Source organism: Pteronotus mesoamericanus, unplaced genomic scaffold, assembly GCF_021234165.1.
Source record: "Pteronotus mesoamericanus isolate MK-2021 breed Mesoamerican mustached bat unplaced genomic scaffold, CSHL_Meso_final contig_74, whole genome shotgun sequence".
Classification (NCBI taxonomy): Eukaryota; Metazoa; Chordata; class Mammalia; order Chiroptera; family Mormoopidae; genus Pteronotus; species Pteronotus mesoamericanus.
In genome coordinates, this window is record NW_026555247.1 from 8,624,661 (window position 1) to 8,646,534 (window position 21,874).

Sequence of the window (21,874 nt, forward strand, 5' to 3'; positions counted from 1 at the left end):
ATTTTAATGTGCACCCAAACCACTGGGAATCTTGTTCAGATGAAGATTCTTACTCCTTGTGTCGGGGGTGAAGCCTGGGAGTCTGTATTTCTTATAAGCTCCAGAGTTCTGCTAGTGCTTCAGGCCTGCTGGCCAGGCTATGAGTAGCAATTCTTTAAAGTATATGTACTTGGTAATACCTCCTTCACTTAATAATAATCATTATTTCTATAGTCATTTGAAATTTACAAAATAATTTTTTCTTTTTAATCCTCACCTGAGGATATGTTCATTGATTTTAGAGAGAGAGGAAGAGAGAGAGAGAGAGAGAAATTGATGTGAGAGAGAAACATTGATTGGGTTGCCTGCCATACATGCCCAACATGGAATGGAACACACAACCTAGGCATGTGTGCTGACCAGGAATCGAACTGACAACCTTTTGGTATACGAGAGGATGCTCCAACCAATTGAGCCACTTGACCAGGGCACAATGTAATTTTCAACATTATCTCACTTAGCTTTTAGGACAAGTCTATGAGTCAACACAGAAATTATAATATGCATTTTAAAAATAACATTTTACCTCCTCCACACACACATTTGTATATACATGGTTTCTTTGAACCATTTTAATACAAGTTCCAGACATTACTTTATGCCTAAATACTCCAATGAGTTTCCCTTGAGAAAAAGAATATTCTCCTATTCCATCTCAATACCATTGTCATACATACAAAATTTAACATTGACACTCTAATATCTAAGATATAGTTCATATTCAAAGTTCCCTCATTGTTCCCAAAATGTCCTTTATAGCTGGGTATTTCTGTTTGGATTGAGGATATAGTCAAGTAACACATATTGGATTAGTAAGTATATGCTTTAGTCTTATATCCTTTTACATTTTTTAGGATAGTAATGTTGTTGAAGATTCCAGGAAAGTTTTCATGTAGAATATCCTATAATCTATATTTGCCTAATTGTCTCCTCATAATTATATATAAGTTAACTATTTTTTGACAAAAATATTACATAGGGAACTATGTTATATAAAGGGGCTCATAATCACTTTGCCTCATAACTGATCATACTAAATTTTTTAAATATTTTTTTAAATTTTATTTATTGATTTGAGAGAGAGAGAGAGGAAAGGAGGAGGGGGGACAAGAGAGACATCGACTTGCTGCTCTGTCCATTGGTGCATCTATTAGATGATTCTTGTATGTACCCTGACTAGGGCTGGCACCAGCAATCCTTTTCTTTCTAAGGGGAACTAAAGCTAAATGTGGGAGAACAATTAAAGGAAAAAAAGAGATGGTGGTGTGTGGGGGTGATAGTCTAACCAACTGGGCTACTCAGCCATCGCCAGGCTTTTCATTATAAAGATACTTTTGTCTACTTTGTGATTAAATAATATGTTAGATGACATTTTGAAATATTTTTCTCCAGATTTCACACATTTCTAAAACTTTTATAATTAATTACAGAGTACAAAAAAGTTTAAAATAATAAAAATTAAAGAGATTTTTTTTGCACCTTGCCTTTCTCAAAGTTAACATCTTGCAGAACTATAATACATCACCAAAAACAGGAACTTGACACTGGTACAATTTTAAGAGCATATGCAAATCTCACCAGTTTTATTCTAATGTATGTGCTTGTGTGTACAAGTTCTATACAATTTATCAAATGGGTAGCTTTTGTGTAATGACCACCACAACCAAGAACCAGAATGGTTTCAATACCACCGGGCTCCCTCTTGCTACTCCTTTGTAACCACAACCACTACCATCACCATTCATCTCTAACCTCTGACAACTACTAATGTGTTTTCCATTTTTATACATTTTTATATAAAATGTTATATAAATAGAATGATACAGTATGTAAACATTTTAAATTCAATTTTTTTCACTCAGCATAATTTCTTTGAGATATATCCATGCTGCTGTGGGCATCAATAGTTTGTTGCTTTTTATTGCTCAGCAATATATGGATGTATCACCACCCATGCTTTTTTAACATACATTAATAACCCTTGCCTGAGTTAACTGTAATCTCAGAGTTTGAAAAACAATGATTTTACTAATAAAATTATTCTTTCACTATATCCACTTTCATATAAAAAACATGAAGCTTGAGATTGTGGTGCTATTAAGGGATGGATCTGATCTTCTCTGAGCACTCAACTACAATAACTGTATTTTGTCCAGTCTGCCATATTTACTAAACACTTATTATGTACCCCTCTGTTCTAGGTACAAGAGACAGAAAAATAAAAAGGCATAATCTGTCCTTATACCCAAAATTGCCAACTATTCAAAATATAGCAGCTGTATCAACAAAGTTTTCCAAATTTATGACAACTTGAAATGCACAAACCCAAGAAGCTCAATGAAATCCAAATAGAAGAAACATAAGGAAAACCACACCTACTGAGGGATAAAACCACACCCACTGAGGAATAATGTAATTCCTGAAAGCAGGTAATAAAGAGAAAAAAATTAAAAGCAGTCAGCAGGGGGAAAAAAATGCAGAATGGAACAAAAGAATGAAGGTAGATTTCTTGAGATTAACAGCTGAAGGAGGAAGCCACAGACAGTAGATCCCTGGAAGTCTCCAACAGACTGCCTAAGGTCAGACAGGGACAACATCTGACGTCATCAGAGGCAGATCCAGAAAGTAAAAACAGCAGTCTCCTACCATAGAAGTTCACACCACAAAGTCAGGAAATCAAGACAGATCCATTTAAGAAGCAGAAACAAAAAAAGAAGAGTCTTAGAAATAATGGGAAGACAAAGAAATAGACCCCACTCAAAGGGAAAGGAGGAATCCCCAGAAAGAGAACTAAATGAAATAGAGGCAAATAAACTATCAGATATTGAGTTCCAAACAACGGTTCTAAGGAAGCTCAATGAGCTCAGTGAGCTCAGAGAGAATTACAAAAACTACAGGGAAATTACAAGGAACTTACTGCAAACTATACCAGCATGAAAAAGGACACAGTAACTATCAATAAGACACAAGAGGAAATGAAGACAATTTCTGAATTGAAGAACACAGTAGTAGGAATCAAAAGCAGGCTAGATGAAACTGAGGATCGAATCAGCGAGCTGGAGGATAAGGTAGAAAAAAGCTCCCGGAAAGAGCAAGACAATGAAAAAAGACTCAAAAAGAATGAAGAGGTGTTTAGGGAAATGCAGGACAACCTGAAACGTAATAATATCCGTATAATAGGGATACCCGAAGGAGAAGAGGATGAGAAAGGGATAGAGAACCTGGTTGAAAAAATCATGATGGAAAACTTCCCTAATTAGGAGAGAAAAAGACACACAAGTCCAGGAAGCACAGAGGGTCCCATTTAAGAGGAACCCAATGAGGCCCACTCCAAGACACATCACAACTAAAATGGCAAATATCAAAGACAAAGAGAGAATCCTAAAGCAAGCAAGGGAGAAACAGGTAGTAACATATAAGGGAGCCCCAATACGGCTAGCAGCTGACTTCTCAACAGAAGCACTGCAAGCCAGAAGGGAGTGGCACGAAATATTCCAAGTCATGAAAAGCAAAGGCCTGCAACCAAGACTGCTCTACTCAGCAAGGCTCCCAATGAAAATGGAAGGCGAAATAAGGGGTTTCCCAGACAAAAGAAGGCTAAAAGAATACACCTCCAGCAAACCAGCACTGCACAATATGCTAAAGGGACTGCTTTAAAATGAAAAGAGTCTATGAATACCCAGTTCCTGTCACAGTTGCCAACACTTGATATTACCAATATTTTTAATACGTATTAATCTGATTGTAGCAATGTTGTGTCAATTGTTCCTTTATTACTTGTTGAAACTAAACTTGTTTTTGTATATTCCTTGGCTATTTCTGTTATTTTTAAAAAGCTTTAAATGACTTCTTGGCATTCTTTATCCATTTTTTGATTAAATGTTTGTAGAATTTCCCCCCCCTAAAAAACGTATTAACCCTTCTTTAGATGTGTTGCAAATACTTTCCTATTCTATTACTTGTCCTTTAACTTTTTTATATGTATATTACTGTAGAGTCTTAAACGTTTAATATAGTCATATTGTCATAGTTTTATATAGTATAAAACTATACTTTATAGTTTCTCAGTTTAAATATTTTACTTCAGGGTAAAAAAAATATTATTTTGTATTTTCTCCTAAATCTCCTTAGATTTTGAATATTGATTTTTAACTCCACTGAATATTTTTTGTATAATGTGTGAAATAGGGCTCTATATTTGTTTTATTTCAACTAATAGTGGTCCATGAAAAAAAAAAGAAAGTAGATTTTTTTGCCAGAAACCATACAAGCTAAAAGTAAAGGCAGCAACATCTTTACAGAAGGGAAAGAAAACATTTAACTGCCAACTTAGATGTCTACCCCCAAAATATATCTTACAAAAATGAAAGTAAGAAACTTTTGCTTCTGGTTAATATAGAGTAATAGGTATTAGATTTACCATCTAAATCACACACACATATATACATATATGTATGTACATGTACACACATATTTCATATATATATGAAACAAGATGTTCAATACATTGAACATCAGGCAAAGAAAGTCATTGATATCTGAAAGATGAGAAATGGATGAGATGAGTCCTAAAATTACCCTTTTACTCTCTGGAGAAAGTTTTTAGGCTATGATACGGGGGGGGGTGAGGGGGATTTGGCAAAGGCCATAGTTCTTTATGAGTTGAGAAGACTAAGCTGTGAATCTGGGAAAGTCAAGGTAACTAGAGTTTTCAAGGTAAAGCACCAGAAAAAAAGAGCACTGCACAAGGAAAGAACCCTGCAGAGAGTTGCCATTGGATATTAGGTAGTATGTTGACTAACATCTGTACGTGATGAAAGTACTCAAGTTCAGGGGAAGAACCACTAAAAGGATTATGGTGGAGAGTTCTCAGCTCACACAACGCTGCAAATAAGTCTATTTCCAATGGTCAGGGTGAGGAAACCTCCCAAATTATGAAGGTTAGTTAAAGTACAAAGAAGAGTATTATCTCAGTACTGGGAAAACATCAGTCCTAGAGTAAATTCTACTCTAGTCATTGTCAACTAACCTTAAATTTAAGATCTGAATGGATAAACTGTTTCCAAATAATTAAATCTCATTTCAGAACAAAGTTTGAGAATATTTTTAGGAATAAAAAATATCTAGTTTCAAGCAAGTAAAATAAAAATACCTAGTATACCATCAAAATTTACCTGGTGAGCAAAATAAAAGAAAGCAAAACAAAACACAGAAATGAAAGGAAAACATAGCCCATAATGAGGAAAAAAATGGGAGAGAGGAAATGGAAATAAAATGTTTAAGGTTTTGATATTGTACATGAATTGATTTTGTTTGAAGGTAGCTTTTAATAAGTGAATTGTTTACTCTAAAACCTAAAGCAACTACTAAAAAGATATGACAATGACATATAGGTAATAAACCAATATGACAGATAAAATGGCATTGTACAAATACACAATTATTCCAAAAGAAAACAAGGAATAAATACAATAAGTAAGGGGAAAGCAAGATGTGATATTTTAACACTACCATGACTATTACGCTATATTTAAAATATTCGTACACTTCAAATAAAGGCAGAATTTTCATATGTCTTTATTTGCTGCCCACAAAGAAACCCACTTTAAGTATAAAGACATAGATAAGTTAAAAGAAAAAGATAGAAAGATATACCAATGTAACACTAATCAAAAGAAAAATTGATTGGCTACTTGAATATCAAACCAAGTAAACTTCAGAACTATAAATATCATGAGACATAAGAGGGACAAAACTTAATAAAGAGGTCAATTAATCAAGTAGCTATAACAAAACTAAATGTTTACCTAATAAGAGCTTCAAAATACATGAAGCAAAAACTGATGAGAGGAGAAACAGAGGTAAATATAATTAAATTTGAGGGTTTCAACATCCTCTTGCAGTAACTGATGGAACAAGTAGACAAAAATCAATAGGGACATAGGAGAATTAAAAAACACTATCAACCAACTTGACCAAATTGATATTTATAAAACACTTCTCCAGCAGTGACAATAGAATGTATCATCATTTCAAGTGCATATGGAACATTTGGAAAAATAGACCCTATGGGTCTTGATATCTCAATAAATTTTAAAAATGTTGAAAACATACAAAGTATGCTTTCCGACCACAGCAAATTAAATTAGAAAGCAATTAAATAAATAAATCTGGAAATTTCCCAAATATTTTGAAATTAAATAATACATTTGTAAATAATTCATCGGTCAATGAAGAAATCACAAAAGACATTGAAAATAATTTGACATGAATGAAAATTAACTCAGCATATCAAAATTAATGAGATATCATTACAACAGTACTCAGGCAGAATTTATAGCATTAAATGCTCATAATAGAAAAGAAGACATGTCTCAAGTAAAATGTCTAAGCATCACCCATAAAAACCTAGAAAAGAAGAGCAAATTAATCAGAGGTATAGTGTAAGAAAAGTAATGATAAAAATAAGAGGACAAATCAATTAAATTTAAGAGAGAAGAAAAATAGAGCAAAACAAATAAAGGCAAAGTTGTTTATTTTTTTTAGGAGATAAGTAGATTGATAAACCTCTGGATTAAAGAAGAAAAAGAAAGACACAAGTGAGCAATGTCAGGAACATCACTTCATAGTCAGGGACCCAAAGTATAATCAAGGAATATAAAAACTTAATACCAGTACATTCAACAACTTAAGAGAAATGGACAAACTTCTTGGAAAACACAAAATTCATTAAGAAGGAATGGATAATACTACTAGCCCTAAATATAGTGAAGAAATTTAATTCATATTTAAGAACCTTACTGAAAGGATATTTTAGGAAGAAATCTAGTTTCATTAGTGAATTCTCCCAAATATTACAAAAAAGAATGCTCGAGGCACTGCACATAAAGAACCACCACCACACGTTCTTACTAGAATAGTGAAATTTGAAGACAGACATCACCAAGTGTTGATTAGGATTTAGAGAAACTGGAACTCTTATACAACGTTTGTGGTAATGCAAAAGGGTACAGTTGCTTTGGAAAATTATTGGGAAATTTCTTATAAAGTTAAATATATACTTAGCATTTGACCCAGCAATTATACTTTTCAGTATTTATTTACCAAAGAGAAATGAAAATAGGTCCCACACAAAGACATGTGTGTGAGAAATGTTCATAGCACAGTTATTCATGAGAAAAAAAACTAGGAACAACTCACATGTCCACTAACTGGTGAATAGAAAAACTAATTGTGTTAGAATTATATGAGGAAATATTTCTCATCAATAGAATAGAGTGAACTTAATAATTTTGGTAGTGGTTACACAACTGAATAAATTTGTCAAAACTTATTGAACAGTACACTTAAAATTAATGCTATTTTAATTAAAGTATAGTTGGCATATAATATTATATAGTTTCAGGTGTACAACATAGCGATTCAATATTTATATACCATACAGTGTGATCGACATAAGTATAGTAACCACCTGTAACTATACAAGTTATTACAGTATTATTTATTATATTCCTTGTGAAAATTGATGATTTAGGGTATGTAACATATCCCAATGAAGCCAATGTATATAAATGTAGATATATAAATATAAAAGTACAGATAAATATATCTGGAACTAAGTAGCAAATTCAAAGCTAAAGTTGTAGATATGTAAGTCCATAACAGGACAATATTTGAAGCCATAAGTTTTGCAGGAATCCTGAAAAAAAAGCAAAAGCTATAATAGCATCACCTTTTATAAGTAAAGAAACAGGCTCACATACATTATGTGATTTGTTCACAGTTACAGCTGTTTTAAAAAGCCATGACAAGGATCTCGCCTTTCCATGAAGATATATGGGTATGTATGTATAAAATACACATAAAATTGACTTGGAAAGCAGTTGCTGAGTTCCATCAACTAAAAAAGCCAAATCATCATTCACTTACTTTTTATGACCCACCCAACTCTTTAAAAAAAAATAGGCAGATAGTTACAAAATAGTCATGGGAGTATAAAGAACAGCACAGGGAATATAATCAATAATGTTGTAATAACTCTATGCTGCCAAGTGGGTACTGAAAATATCAGGGGGAACACTTTATAAAGTATCTGACTGTCTAAACACTATGCTGTACATCTGAAACTAATACAATTATATTAAATATAAAATATAATCAAGCAAATTAATTTAAAAAACCATAGGCAGGAAGTAGTGACCAAAGATCTTTTCTATACTCAGTGTTCACTTTCTATAGATATACCTCTTACCCACATAGAAATATGCAGGTATGGAAACAATACTCATAACCATAAAATCCTAAGTAATAAGTAATTAGATGGCTATGAATATTAATTGGGGGTAGAGATAAGGGAATAATGAAAGAGAGAATCCAGAAGTGCATGAGAGATTGAGAGTAAGCAACATGACCAAGGGAACCCAGAATAGCTGTGATCCTTGTCTATTATTTTGTCATTTGATAGAGTTAAAGTTTGCAGCCTCAAAAGCTTTATAATTATTAACATTGGGGCTACATTTGCATTTACAGATTTAATACATTCCTTCACCAATTATCCAAAACTTAACACAGATCAAACTCAGGAAGAGAACCTGCATAAAAGCATTATCTTCGCAGACAAAGCCATGACTGCTGTTACAGATTTACAAGTAGGATTCAGCATGGATTAAAATGCAGGCAAAATAAACACCCACTAAGAATGTGACAAATTTTTATGCAAGTATAATTTTATTCTAGATAGACAACAATTCTTTTTTAAAATGAAATGACTAAAAATCCAGCAAAGGAGCTAGTAATGACTACACTGCTTCCCATATTTCTTTTAAGAAATTAAATTAAACCATTTTTCATTTTGATGGGCAAAAAAAGTAAAATGCCTTGAAAACAACAGTATTTTTGGCTTTTGAAACAGTAAACAAGGTCCTTCTCATTTTCCATAAAGATTCTCTTCCTGAGTGCTGCTTTGTCATCGTGGAATTTACGTGTATTTTTATAGCTGTTAAAAAAACCATCAATTGTAGGGCTTACGACAGAAAGACTAAACTGCCTTTAACAATGGCGGCATGAACAGTAACTCGAGATAGTATATGCCATACTGCACAAAACAGATCATAATATTGTCCAATGGGATATTAGAACTGAAACCTCTGTATATGTAAATATTAATGAAAATGGTAGGCTTCAGAACAAAGCATAGTGGTGGTGGAGAATAATCAATGTAGAAACAACCTTATGATTTGAAGAACAGATACCCACAGTGCCACAGTGCACCCAAACTGTCAGATCCCCACTGCATTTACAGCAGAGAATGGGCAGGTGGAGAAGAGGGAGCACAGGCTAAGAAATCTTCTTAAGGTAACTGGCTTTATGGGCATTAAGCTGTAGCACCTTGCCATTCCTGTCATTTCTGTCTGTTGTATGTATTTCTATAGAAGAAAGTCTGGCAACGGGCATGTGTGGGGTACAGAATCATACTTGTGAAATCCTAATTGAAACATACAAGTAATTCTCATTCAGGAAAAAAAAATGTGTAGTTTTTTGTGTTTGTTCGTTTGTTTTGAATTATAAACTAAGGCAGGAGCAATGGGAGAAGGAGGGGCAAAGTAGGGGAGTGGAGGAGAGATGGCAGGGGGAAAAATTTCCAGATTTCCCACTTCATGCCGTGGCTTTCTTGCTCCATTACTTCCTGGGATGAGCAAATGCTTCAGGGGCTGTTTTTTCCTGCAGCAGGTCAATGTTCTCTGTAAAGAGAAGCAACAGGAAGAGGGCAACGGTTTTATGCTGTGAAGGAAAAGTACAGAAACCCATTAAAGGGAAAGACTGAGAATAATATTCCTGAGGATCTCTTCCCTCCTGTAGCTTTTTTGTACTTGCCAAACATTATTTCAAGGACAAATAGTTGTCCTTTCATGGCATGCAACTAAAGAAGTATGGTATTTCAGGTGGAAAGATGGAGAGATTTCATTTCTTTTACTCTTGTAGATATAAAGTGTGTATTTCAATCTATAAACAATTACTTGCTTATCATTTTTATATGGGACACAAGCCATTTGTGATATTTACAAGGGCTTAGAGACAAAGCTACTAAAGAAAATACAGTGAGTAGTTACTAGAATGAGCATATGAGAAAGCAAAATGGAAGTTCAATCTCGGGAAAGATTCAATATCGAAAAAATAAACTCAGGTAGTAAATAGGAGGAAGGGAAAAACAATAACATTAAAAAGAGGAAAGAGTTGCTTTAAGTATTGCTCTAAGGGGAGTTCACCAAAATGGAGTTTGGAAAAGCTAAATATTACTAACAGGCTTCAACTTGGGGGTAAATAGGTAAGATAATAGTAATAGCATTTGTCTTCATATTGCAGTTTCCTTCTAAGGGTCTCAAAGTACCTCACATTTATATTGGAAAGTAAGAAGTTCCTGACTATAGGAATAGCCAACCACTTGAATAAGTTGCCAAGGGAGCTTGAAGCATCTGTTCTGGAGCTCCTTAAAATGGAATGGCTTCTTATTTATCTGAAATTTTCATGGACCATGGGCTTTCAAGCTTTAGCTTGCAACAGAATCACTTTTGGAGGGCTTGCTAAAACACAGCTTTCTAGGTTCAACCCCAGAGTTTCTGATTCAGTGGGTCTGGCCAGTGGGATAGGCTGCAGAGTTTGCATTTGTAACAAGTTCTGAATGATGCTGTTTGTTTGTGTGGATCCAAGGACCACACTGCGTTAAGCGTAGGTAACCATCTATTGAGCTCTGACTATGCAGACGTGTGCTGTATTAGGTAGACGCCACCTTCTTTTCTATTGCACCAAGTGTGAAGCTGCAGATGAGAGATAATAAGCTACTATTCAAATCACTCAGCAAGTAAGGGGTGGTTCTGGTATTCAAGCATGAGTTGGGCCAAATTCAGATCCTTCACTTTAAACTACTTTTTATGCTTTCTAGTGGTGGCATAGGAAGGATCTCTAAAATACTGCGTACACTTAAAAGTGTCAGAGCATAATCCACACAAGTGCACAGGAAAAGTACAAGCACAAATTTAAGGAAAGAACATGTTTTTTCTCAGGTGTCATAATACTTAGACTTCACTTCGATATGTAAGGCCACATCTTTACTCTAGGTATTAGTTATAAACTGTACTGCTTTAACCCGAATATCAGCTCTCCCTTTGTTCTCCTTTCCAACCTTTTCCCCACACCTGGTACTTTCAAAAATAAAAATCTACCAATACAAAGTCAGGTTAGAGTGATGTAGATTTTTTGTTAGAGTTGCCCCTGACCTTCCCCACTGAATGCTCAGAACCATTTGCTCAGCCTTCTTAGGATTCTTCTCTTTCTCATTCCAAAATGCAAATTATTGCCCCACTTTTTAATATGTTGAGTTTCTCTTTTTCCTGAAAACTGGGCACCACTCAGTTACTCCCAGGTCCTAGAAGTTGTATTTACCCTATACCAGGCTTATAAAAACATTTTATCTTCCATAATGGCCTCCCTATAAAGACTTTTTCACATGACATGCTTGGGATAAAACGTTCTTCATATCCTTAAAGAGTTCCTAGTAATTTCAAATGGAGAGTTTACACATTCTAGATATATTATCCATATGTGGCTATTTAGCACTTGAAAACTATTCAAACTGAGATATACTAGAATTGTAAAATACAGGTTCAAATGCTTCATATTAAAAGAAAAATATAAAAGCTCATTTTTTACATTGATTATACTTTGAAATAACATTTTGGATGTACTGGGTTAAATGTAATATATATTTAAAATAAATTTCACCTCTTTCTTTTTACTATCATCATTGTGACTAGTAGTAAATTTAAAATTATAGGAGAGTTAGCCTTATATTTCTATTAGATAGCACTGCTGTAGAGCCTAAAAAGAACTAAGCCAATGGGCAACTGGTGGATATGTTAGGTTGGCTTTTTCTGAAAGTCAATGAACTGAAAAATCATCCTATACCTGCATAAGAACCAGAGAAGATCTACTATATACTTATCTCCACCCAGCAAATGTCAAAAACTCTGGTCTTAAAGAACTTCAGCTATTGCTGACCAGGAGCACTTGACACTAGGCTCAGCAAAGACGATTCTTTGTACATCTGACAGCCCTTACATTACATAGCATTATACAGTATTTGATGAATTAATTAATACGTGAATATCTTCCTCATTTAGACTATAAGCATTTGGCAGCAAGATTTATGTTTCTTACTCATTTTCCTTCATTGCACAGTGCCTGATGCACAGCAAGGGCTCAGTAAATATTTGTTGAAGGAAAGGCAGCTAGGGAGTACTGGGAAGACAAGGGTGATGAGGTAAATACTTGTACCACCTGGCAATTTTCAGTTTGGCTAAATATATACACAGTTCAAACTAAAAAACTCACCAAAGAAGGCCCTGGCTTAGTCATTCTTAAAGCCGTAGGTCAGAGCTTCAGTTGTACCTTACTTAATTATGAAATGTGAGGTTCAGCATGTCATTTAATGTTTGTGGCACATTCTCCAGGTTGCAATTTGCATACCAGGAAATGAGTACAGAGTGTATCTTTTCATGAAAGATTTCAGATTTTCTAAAAAGATACCTGAAATTTACAATTTCTGTGATCCCCTTGGTGTTAACTGCAAATACAGAACACTCAGGCATATAAAAACTTAACGGACATCAACAAGTCAACAGTGGACAATCCAGTCCAGGCTAAGTGGAGTGTTTTCATAGATGCTTATAACTCTTCCCCACTTCCCTACTCTGTTTTCTTTTCACTCAATCAAAATATAAAGAGTAAGGTTTACACAAATATAGTGGAGAGACTGAAGTAAGAAAATTGAGGTTTCTACTTAGCAAAAGTGAAGACAAATATTTTTCAAGAATAAGAAATAAAGAAAAAAATAGTTTCAGATTCTACAACAAGCAGACCAAGCATGTGCTTCAGGTATCAAATATAAGGCAAACAATTTTCTTTTAAGAGTTTATTTCAGATATGAAAAACAAGCATCCAGGCAATCATCAGAGACAATGACAAAAGCATCCATTTCAATCATCAATCAAAAAAGCTGATAAATAGATTAGACTTAATTTTTATATGGCTTAGTGTTGTTTTATTTTGAATTAAGTATGGGGATGGACACCGTAATCTTAATAAGTCTTTAATCTCAATCTGGATCTGGGAGGGTCCAATTACAATATGATATATTACCCACAGTTAGAAATACTGTGGGTCTCCAGACAATAACTTAAAGCAGTAAAGTTAAATGGAACAGGGTCATCATGACATCAAACACCCTTCAAAGTGTTCCTCTCTGCATATGCAACCTTGAGTTGTCACAGTTGGGTTGGCCCCTAAATATCCATGGTTAAGATTGTTGGATAACATAGTTTGTCACCATGGATGCTTATTTTATTCCTAAATATAGTCGAGAAAAAATGGACCTATAAGCAAGATGCTGAGACCATAGAAATATCTATATCGGTGAGATTTTTAGGGTAGTAAAACTATTCAGTATGATTCTATAATGGTGGAAATATATCAGTCTACATTAGTTAAAACCCATGTAATGCGTAACACAAATAGTGAACTCTAAAGTAAAATATGGACTCTGGTTGATAACGACAGTTAAAAGTTTTCAACCACTATAACACATGTACCACTAATATGGGAGGCTGGTAATGGGGAGGCTGTGCGTGTGTATGGTGGGGCGGGTTTTGCGAGAACTCTGTGTACTTTCTGCTTAATTGTGCTATGAACTTAAAACTGCTCTAAAAATAAAATATATTAATTACACACACACACACACACACACACACACACAGCCCTACCTGCAGCAGTCAAAAAAAAAACATTTTCCACTTATTGAGAACTGTTTGTACTAAAAATCATGATGGAAAATGTATGAAACAGTATTAGCCCATCAATCAATCTAAGGAAGAAAAAAAAGAAATATTGCTTCATAGTTCAAGATATAAAAAATGAAATCTTACAAAAAGGGAGAGGGAGCAGGAGAAAGAAAGATTGAGAAGAAGGGAGGTAAGGAAGGAAGAAAGAAACTCCTTTTGAAATTATTGCCCCGGGAAATGATTGGGCTGAGGTTTGGCCATGTTCACAGTTAGTACACATGGACGTGCAGCTTAGCAGTGGAAGGCAGTGATTGCTATTAATTGTATGAGATTCAGGATGGTAGGGTCAGTCATATCATGGCCACTTAGAGAATAGCCTTATACTAGGTACGAATATTTATGATGTAATAAATAGGCATTTTGAAATCAGCCAGAAGAAAAAGAATTTAGAATATTGTTTACCAATGGGAAAGAACAGACTAAACATGCAAAAGAACAATAATGATAATAATAAGAGGAGTAGTAGTAGTGATGAGGAGTGGGAACCTCAGGCCCAACAGCAAACATTTATATGAATCCATTACTAAGAATAAATCTACTGAAATAGAAGAGAGTTTGTATCACTGCAGAGGGGATAATTTTTTAAACCACCTACTTGTGTTTTTTTTTTTTTTCATAATGAGATGATCTCAGGTAAGGGAAATTTTAGGCTGAATGTCAAGAAAAAAATTCCTGACTGTGAAAACTATTGGATTACAAAGTGGTCTCTCAAGGGAAGAAGTAGAAACTTCATCTTCACAGCTCTGGGAATAGGTTTGTTAGTTAAATTGTACTTCTTTTCTTAGTTGACTGCTTTGACATTTCAGCAACAGAACCAAATAATTCATGGGTCAACTAAGAAGAGTGCTTATTATAATCATCTTTTAAAATCTCCAGCAACAGCAGTGAATTAGAAAAAAATATAGTTACTATTTTATGCAATGTGATAAAGACTGTCAGGTTTTTACAATATAAAATCTGTTCTTCAGTACCCTTGGATTGCTTTTTAAATGATCGCTGATATCCTTAAAAAGAATGCCCTGGCAGTACTAAGGAAAGAGCATTTGAGAGGTGACTAGAAATAATGAAGAGGGATTGTGCCCACTGTTTGTACAAACCACTGGTAGAATTTTAACCATCTCTTAAACTTCAAATAATAACCTTGCTAATAATAAAGTAGATTAAAGCCAACAACAAGCCAAATGACTTTTAATTCTCATGGAAGCTGAAAAAAAAAACCAGTTAAAGCAGAAGACTCATTGAGAATCAATAAATTAAGAACTGCAGATTTTGACATTATTATCCTATAAATACTCCTCAGTGGTTCTTCCGGAATCTCTTCAAACAAAGAAATACAAAATTAACACAATCCTATCCAATAGTAGCATGGAATGATTGCAATAAAGGTGAGATACTAGTGCCCTCAGGGTCTGGGGCAAATTACTGAGGATTCTCATTGCCTAACATTTTTAATACAGTTAAAAGTGGCCACTGAGGACAGCTTGAAAGGCATAAGGGCAAGGAGAACTCCAAATTGGACTACATACAATTTGGACATTGTACCAGGCAGTGCGCTCCAACACTCCACAATATGATCCATATACCACTGCATAAATATAAGCCTTGGGTATGTGTGGGCATTGATGGCTACCTGTCTGTTGCTCCAGCCACTGAAATATCTGATTATCAATAACTGGCAAGTACCAAGAGCAATACCTTCCTGAGAAAAAAGAAGAAGATCAGCTAGCTCTTGCCATTTTAAGTAGGCATGTCCATTTAAAAGACACATGCCAGCTAGGGTGTTAGTTAATTATACTTGTAATTTTGATTCCCTTGGATTAATGCAAATACAGAGCTGAATCCATATGTTGGTGCATGCTAAAGCTGGCTGTTAATATGTGATTGTGTTCTACATTGACTATTGCAATCCCAAGGGCAGAAACCTAGGCAGAGCCTAAAAAGTTTCACTCTGTTTCTTTCAGAGAGATTCACACCATGTGAAAGGAAAAACATTGACTTGCATGTCAATTGTTTACTCATTCATTTATTCAGTAAGTCAGTAATAATTCATTGGGAATTCAGAGGTAACCAAAAACAAAATAGACCTTGCTCTTCAGCAACATAAAGTCTAGTTCCATGAACCCTTGAATCCTTGCTCTATCATCAAACACACATGAGACTATGGTCAAATTAACCTTTCTGAAACTCTGTTTTCCCATCAGGAAAATGAGGTTATTAATGCCTCTCTTGGACTGTGGCTTTAATAGTAAGTTACATACATGCATAGGCAATGTCAGCACTTAACAGGTATTTTTTTAAATTTATTGGGGTAACATCAGTTCACAAAACCATACAGGTTTCAAGCGTACAACTCAGTAAAACATCATCTGCATACTGCATTATGTGTCTGTCACCCAAAGCAAAGTCTTTTCCTGTTCTCATTTATCTCTTTTACCACCCACCCCAGACCTCTTTCTATCACCACACTATTTTATGTACCTACGTGTTGTCTGTACATCTATCTTTTTGCTTAATCTCTTTATCTTCTTTTATCCAGCCCCCACCCTTCACATTCATGTGTGGTGGATAAACATCAGGGGGGATACCTTTAGAGCAAGTGATCCCAGCCCCAGGCCAGACCACATAGCTCAGGGATCTAGAGCCAAGAAGATAAAGCCCCAGAACTTCTGGCTGTAAAAACAAGTGGGGTTGGGGCAGCAGAATAAACTGCCAGCTTCTCAGGAGAGCCTGCTTAAAGGAAATGCATGGACATAGAATTTACACAAACCTCCCCACTCTGGCATTCACCACCAGGGCAACAGCTTGAAGGGTGGCAGTCAAATATGGGAAGTGAGTAAAATGACTGGAAATGGGGCAAATGCCAGGCAAACCTCCAGAAACCAGGTAGTGGCATTGTCCCTTCTCCAACCCCTCCCCACACACAGAGCCACAAAGCAGTGAAGTGGGTTGCCCCACCCTGGTGATTATCTAAGGCTCCACCCCATACAATTTAAGAGGAGCACTAAGATAGGGAGTCAAAGAAACTCTACCTAATACACAGAAACAAACAAGAGGAGGCTTTCAAAATGAGGAAACAAAGAGATATGACTTGAATGAAAGAACAGAACAAAACTCCAGAAAAAGAACTAAATGAAACTAAGATAGCCAACCAATCAGATGCAGAGTTCAAAACACTGATGATCAGGATGCTCAGAAAACTCACTGTGTTTGGCAATGAAATTAAAAAGACCCAGGAAGAAATAAAGTTTACACTAAGTGAAATAAAGAAAAATCTACAGGGAACCAATGGTGAAGGGGATGAAGCCAGGATTCAAATCAATGACTCGGAACATAAGGAAGAAATAAGCATTCAACCAGAACAGCAAGAAGAAAAAAAAGTATTTGAAAAAATGAGAATAGTATAAGGTGCTTCTGGGACATCTCCGTACATACCAACATCTGAATGATAGGGATGCCTGAAGAAGAGGAGGAGCAAGAAATTGATTACATATTTGAAAAAATAACAAAAGAAAACTTCCCTAATTTGGGAAACAAAATAGACATACAGATCCAGAGAGTGCAGAGAGTCCCAAACAAGTTGGACCCAAAGAGGACCACACCAAGACACATCATAATCAAAATGCCAAATGTTAAAGGTAGAGAGAGAATCTTAAAAGCAACAAGAGAAAAGCAGAGAATTACCTGAAATGGAGTTCCCGTAAGACTATCAGCTGATTTCTCAAAGAAACTTTGCAGGCAAGAAGGGACTGGCAAGACGTATTCAAAGAGATGAAAATCAAGGGTCTACAACCAAGATAACTCTATCCAGCAAGGCTATCATTTACAATGAAAGGGCAGATGAAGTGCTTCTCAGACAAGGTAAAGCTAAAGGAGTTCATCATCACCAAGACATTACTACATGAAATGTTCAAGGGACTTATTTAAGAAAAAGAAGAAGATCAAAACTATGAACATTAAAATAACAACAAACTCACAACTATCATTAACTGAATCTAAAATAAAACAACTAAACAAACAATAAGAATAGAAACAGAATCATAGACATGGAGATCAGTTGGAAAGAGAAGGGAGAGAATGTGGGGAAATGTACAGGGAATAAGAACTGTAATTGGTAGGAATAAAATAGACAGGGGGATGTTAATAATAGTATAGGAAATGGAGAAGCCAAAGAACTTATATGCATGACCCATAGACATGAACTAAGTGGGGTGGGGGGTGGGGATTGCTGGAGGGATGAGGAGTACTGTGCGGAGGGGGAAAAATTGGGACAACTATAATAGTACAATCAATAAAATATATGAAAAGAAAGGAACATACAATTCCCATGTATGGGTCAAAAACTATTTTTATGGATGTTAAACTATCCTTCCATCTTTTTCTGAAAAAGTCTTTTAGAGATGGTTGTCAATAAAGCAAAAAAGTCATCCACAAACTAATAAACCATAATGAGACAAATATTTAATTTCATCAGCCTTGAGTTTTACACATTGTAAGGTTATATTATTTCACATAAAATATATAAAAGTATATAAAAGCACTTAGAATGCTGGAGTTCAAAGAGATACCTGAGATCATCTGGTTTAGCTTCAGAGATGAAATCTTAGGCAACAGTGACTAACTAAAGGTAACAAAGCCTGGACCAAAAGAGTCCAATTATGCTTTCTTGTAATGCTCCTTTTCTCTTCATAATGTACAGAAATACATTGGAAGGTATTAAATTAATTAACTACATACCAGACACTATTCTAGGCACTGGAGATTGAGTAATAAGCAAGATAGATACAGTTGCTATTCTTACAGAGTTTATAGTTTAGCTGGGAAAATGAATATTACAGTAGAGTTGTAGTCTAGTTACTAGATCACAGAGATGCCCCCAAGGGAATACTGTTAAATTAAAGACTAAAGTATGAGATTAACATATTGGTTAGACAGTGAAGATAGGAAAAGTGGGCAGGAGGAAGGAATTGTTGAACTAACACAGAAGACTGGGAGATGAGTGGTGGGGAAGTAAAAGGCAAAAGGGAAGTGGAGAGTGGTCTGTAAGGAGAAGAGTAGGAAGGGCTTGGAACCTCAGGATAGAGTTTGGGACTTCCCCAAAGAGAAATGGGAAGCCACTGAAAAGTCTCAGCAGGGAAGTAGAAATGATTATATTTGTATTTTGGTGTGGTCAGTCTGGCTGCATTGTGGAGAAACAGCTGAAGGACAAAAGAGCAGAGGTAACAGGCCAGGGGTAATGGAGTGAGAAGTGAAATGAACAGATGCAAAAGGTATTTAAAAGGTGAAAGTAGGGGTGGGTGGCTTGTTGCCTGAATATACATGGGGACAGAGAGGAAATGGGGAAAGTCAGGACTTATTCTTAGGTTCCACACATGGAAAAATGCAGAGAAAAGAGAAGACTATCAAGGACTATCTATAGAAATGAGGTGTGTGTGTACATTGAACTTCAGGTGCTAGAAGGTACATGATAATTCTGTCCCTCACACTGTAGGAGATTTCCAACACAGGGTCCATTATATACACTATCATCACATGGTAAAGATAATAAAGAATGGAGACTGAAAACATTTTACCAGACATTTGGAAGAAATGCAAATTTCCTAGAAAGATATTTGCAATTTGAAGCAAATCCTTGGGCAGATGGAGCTGGGAGAGTTGGAAGAGCACTCCCCAAGCAAAGCTCCTGTGGTAGTAAACATTCTGGGTAAGTGACAAATGTATTGGGATGTTGTGAAAGATGTGTTTGCAGTCAGGCTCAGGGAGTGCAGAGAGCCATACATAGAATTTGGTGCACCTGTGCAGAGCACAAATGCTTTAGAACAAAACAGTGGTGGTTTCTTTCTCACCGGAGTGGAAGCAAATGACAAATGAAAGCTTCAAAATTGCCCCATGGTCTTAACACTTACAGCAACACTAACAATGTTGCCTAGTACAAATGACTTGTCTTTTTCTTCCCCAGATTCTGGTCAGCACATCTTCTGCTTCTGAGTTGCTCCAACTTTGGGAAGAAGCAGGTGCAGCCTCTGTGACCAGCTTTGCAGACCAGGTTTCTATTTCCCAAGTCAGCTCTGTCTCTTTAGAAGAGAAAACTTAAAATTTCCAAACACTCATCCCTTTTGCTCTACTAAACCTTTGGAAATGCAAATCTTTCATGAAATCACTAAATACCAGTTAGTTTGCATTTACTCTTGATTGGCGTCTTAGTTAAGATTCTTCTAGAAGCCAACCCAGAGACAAGCAGATCTAAGCAAACAATATATTGGAGAGATAAAGAGATCCTGCAGGGGAGTAGAGGAGTGAGACAAGGAATGGCAGGGAGCTATGGAGAGGGTTTGCTATCAAGTCAACTGCCACTGGAGGTAACTGGAAATTAATCAGAGTTATCCCACTCAAGAGGTGAAGGAGCTGGGTGGAGGAGCTTACCCACACACCAGATCCCATCAGTCATGGGTTCGGGGCTTTAGGTTGGTGTGTGGGTAAATGGGGGCTGATAATTCTCATATGGGTATCAAAGTACTAAGAGAAATCCCTGAAGCAAAAAAAAAAATGCATCCTTTGGCAGTGGAAGGTTCAGAGGTGTGCACTGAAGTGGTAAGCATGAAAAATGTGGGTGGGACTCTGAGAGTGTCTGCTGAAGTTGACCATAGAATAGGCTTCTCATGTTGGGGTGGGGAGAAGGTGTCAGGATAGACTAACTGATCATTGACAACAGATGCACATACACACATTCACCAGGAGAAAGGCATAACTTCCCAGTTTCAGGCTTCTTGGGGTCAGGAAAAAGCACCCAGAAAGGCATATTATCATTGAATAAAAAAGAAAGTCCAAACAAGAGAAACTAGATAAAAAAGATTTTATCCAAGGACGTTAATGGTCCAGGGGAGGACAGTGGTTAGATACTTTCTAGTCTTTTAAGGATTGCCAACTACTAGCAAATTCTAGTTCACAAGTATTGGCCATCAGACTACACTAGTCCCTCTCAAGTCCTAAACACAACCATAGTTCTACCAAACATTTTAGCTCTCTGTGTGTATGGTGTGTGTATGTATCTCTAGTAGCTTATTTCTATTTGGTTTCACTAAACTAAACTCCTTGAAGACAAATCTCAGCTCTTGGGCTTTTTTATTTAACTCATCCTGCTGCCCAGGGAAGCAATCTGCTTATTATTGGGGCAGATGCTGTACAATGTGAGCAAGTGGATGAATCACATTCCATTAAAGCTTCTCACATGGAATTCTTCTCATTTGAAATTCATCAAATGTAGCAGTAGCACTGTTCAGGAACTCCTGAGCTTTCTTGGAAGAAACACTTAGCATTTTCTAAAGAATACACATGAAATTAAATTCTGCTCAATTGTCTTTAAGTATAAAGAACAGTAATTCAGGCCAACAGAGTCATTTGATAGAGAGGCAGCTTGATCTGTATTCTCAAGGAATTACTGAAGAAAGGGATTGGTTACCTGCTCAGGTCATTTGACATATCTCAACGACCTATCTTGACACTCCATGTACACCTAAAGAAATAAAGATAAAATTGTACAACCTGAATATGGTGAAAAGTTGTCAGTAAAGGACAAACAAGTCCAAATACCTAATGTTTAGCATTAAATTTCTCTACAAGAAGCCCTAATCTATAGGGAATAATGATACAGATTAGTATGTGAAAACAGCTTTTCAGGTTTGCTTTTTTTTTAAAGGAAAATTAAGGCCAAGCACTTTAAGAAGAGGATATTCAGACATTCACAAGAGGATGGCTTTAAGGTCTGGAACTCATAGAAAGCAATCTCAAAAGCCTGGAGCCCAGATTATGATGTTCTTCTGAGTGTTGTGCTGGGAAGAAACATAGCACTCTGTAATGGCTAGCTCATGAAAAGAGTACAGTATCCACTGGCCTAGGACACCCTCCCCCCTAAATCCTCAAGTCTCTTTTTTCACAGATGTCTATAT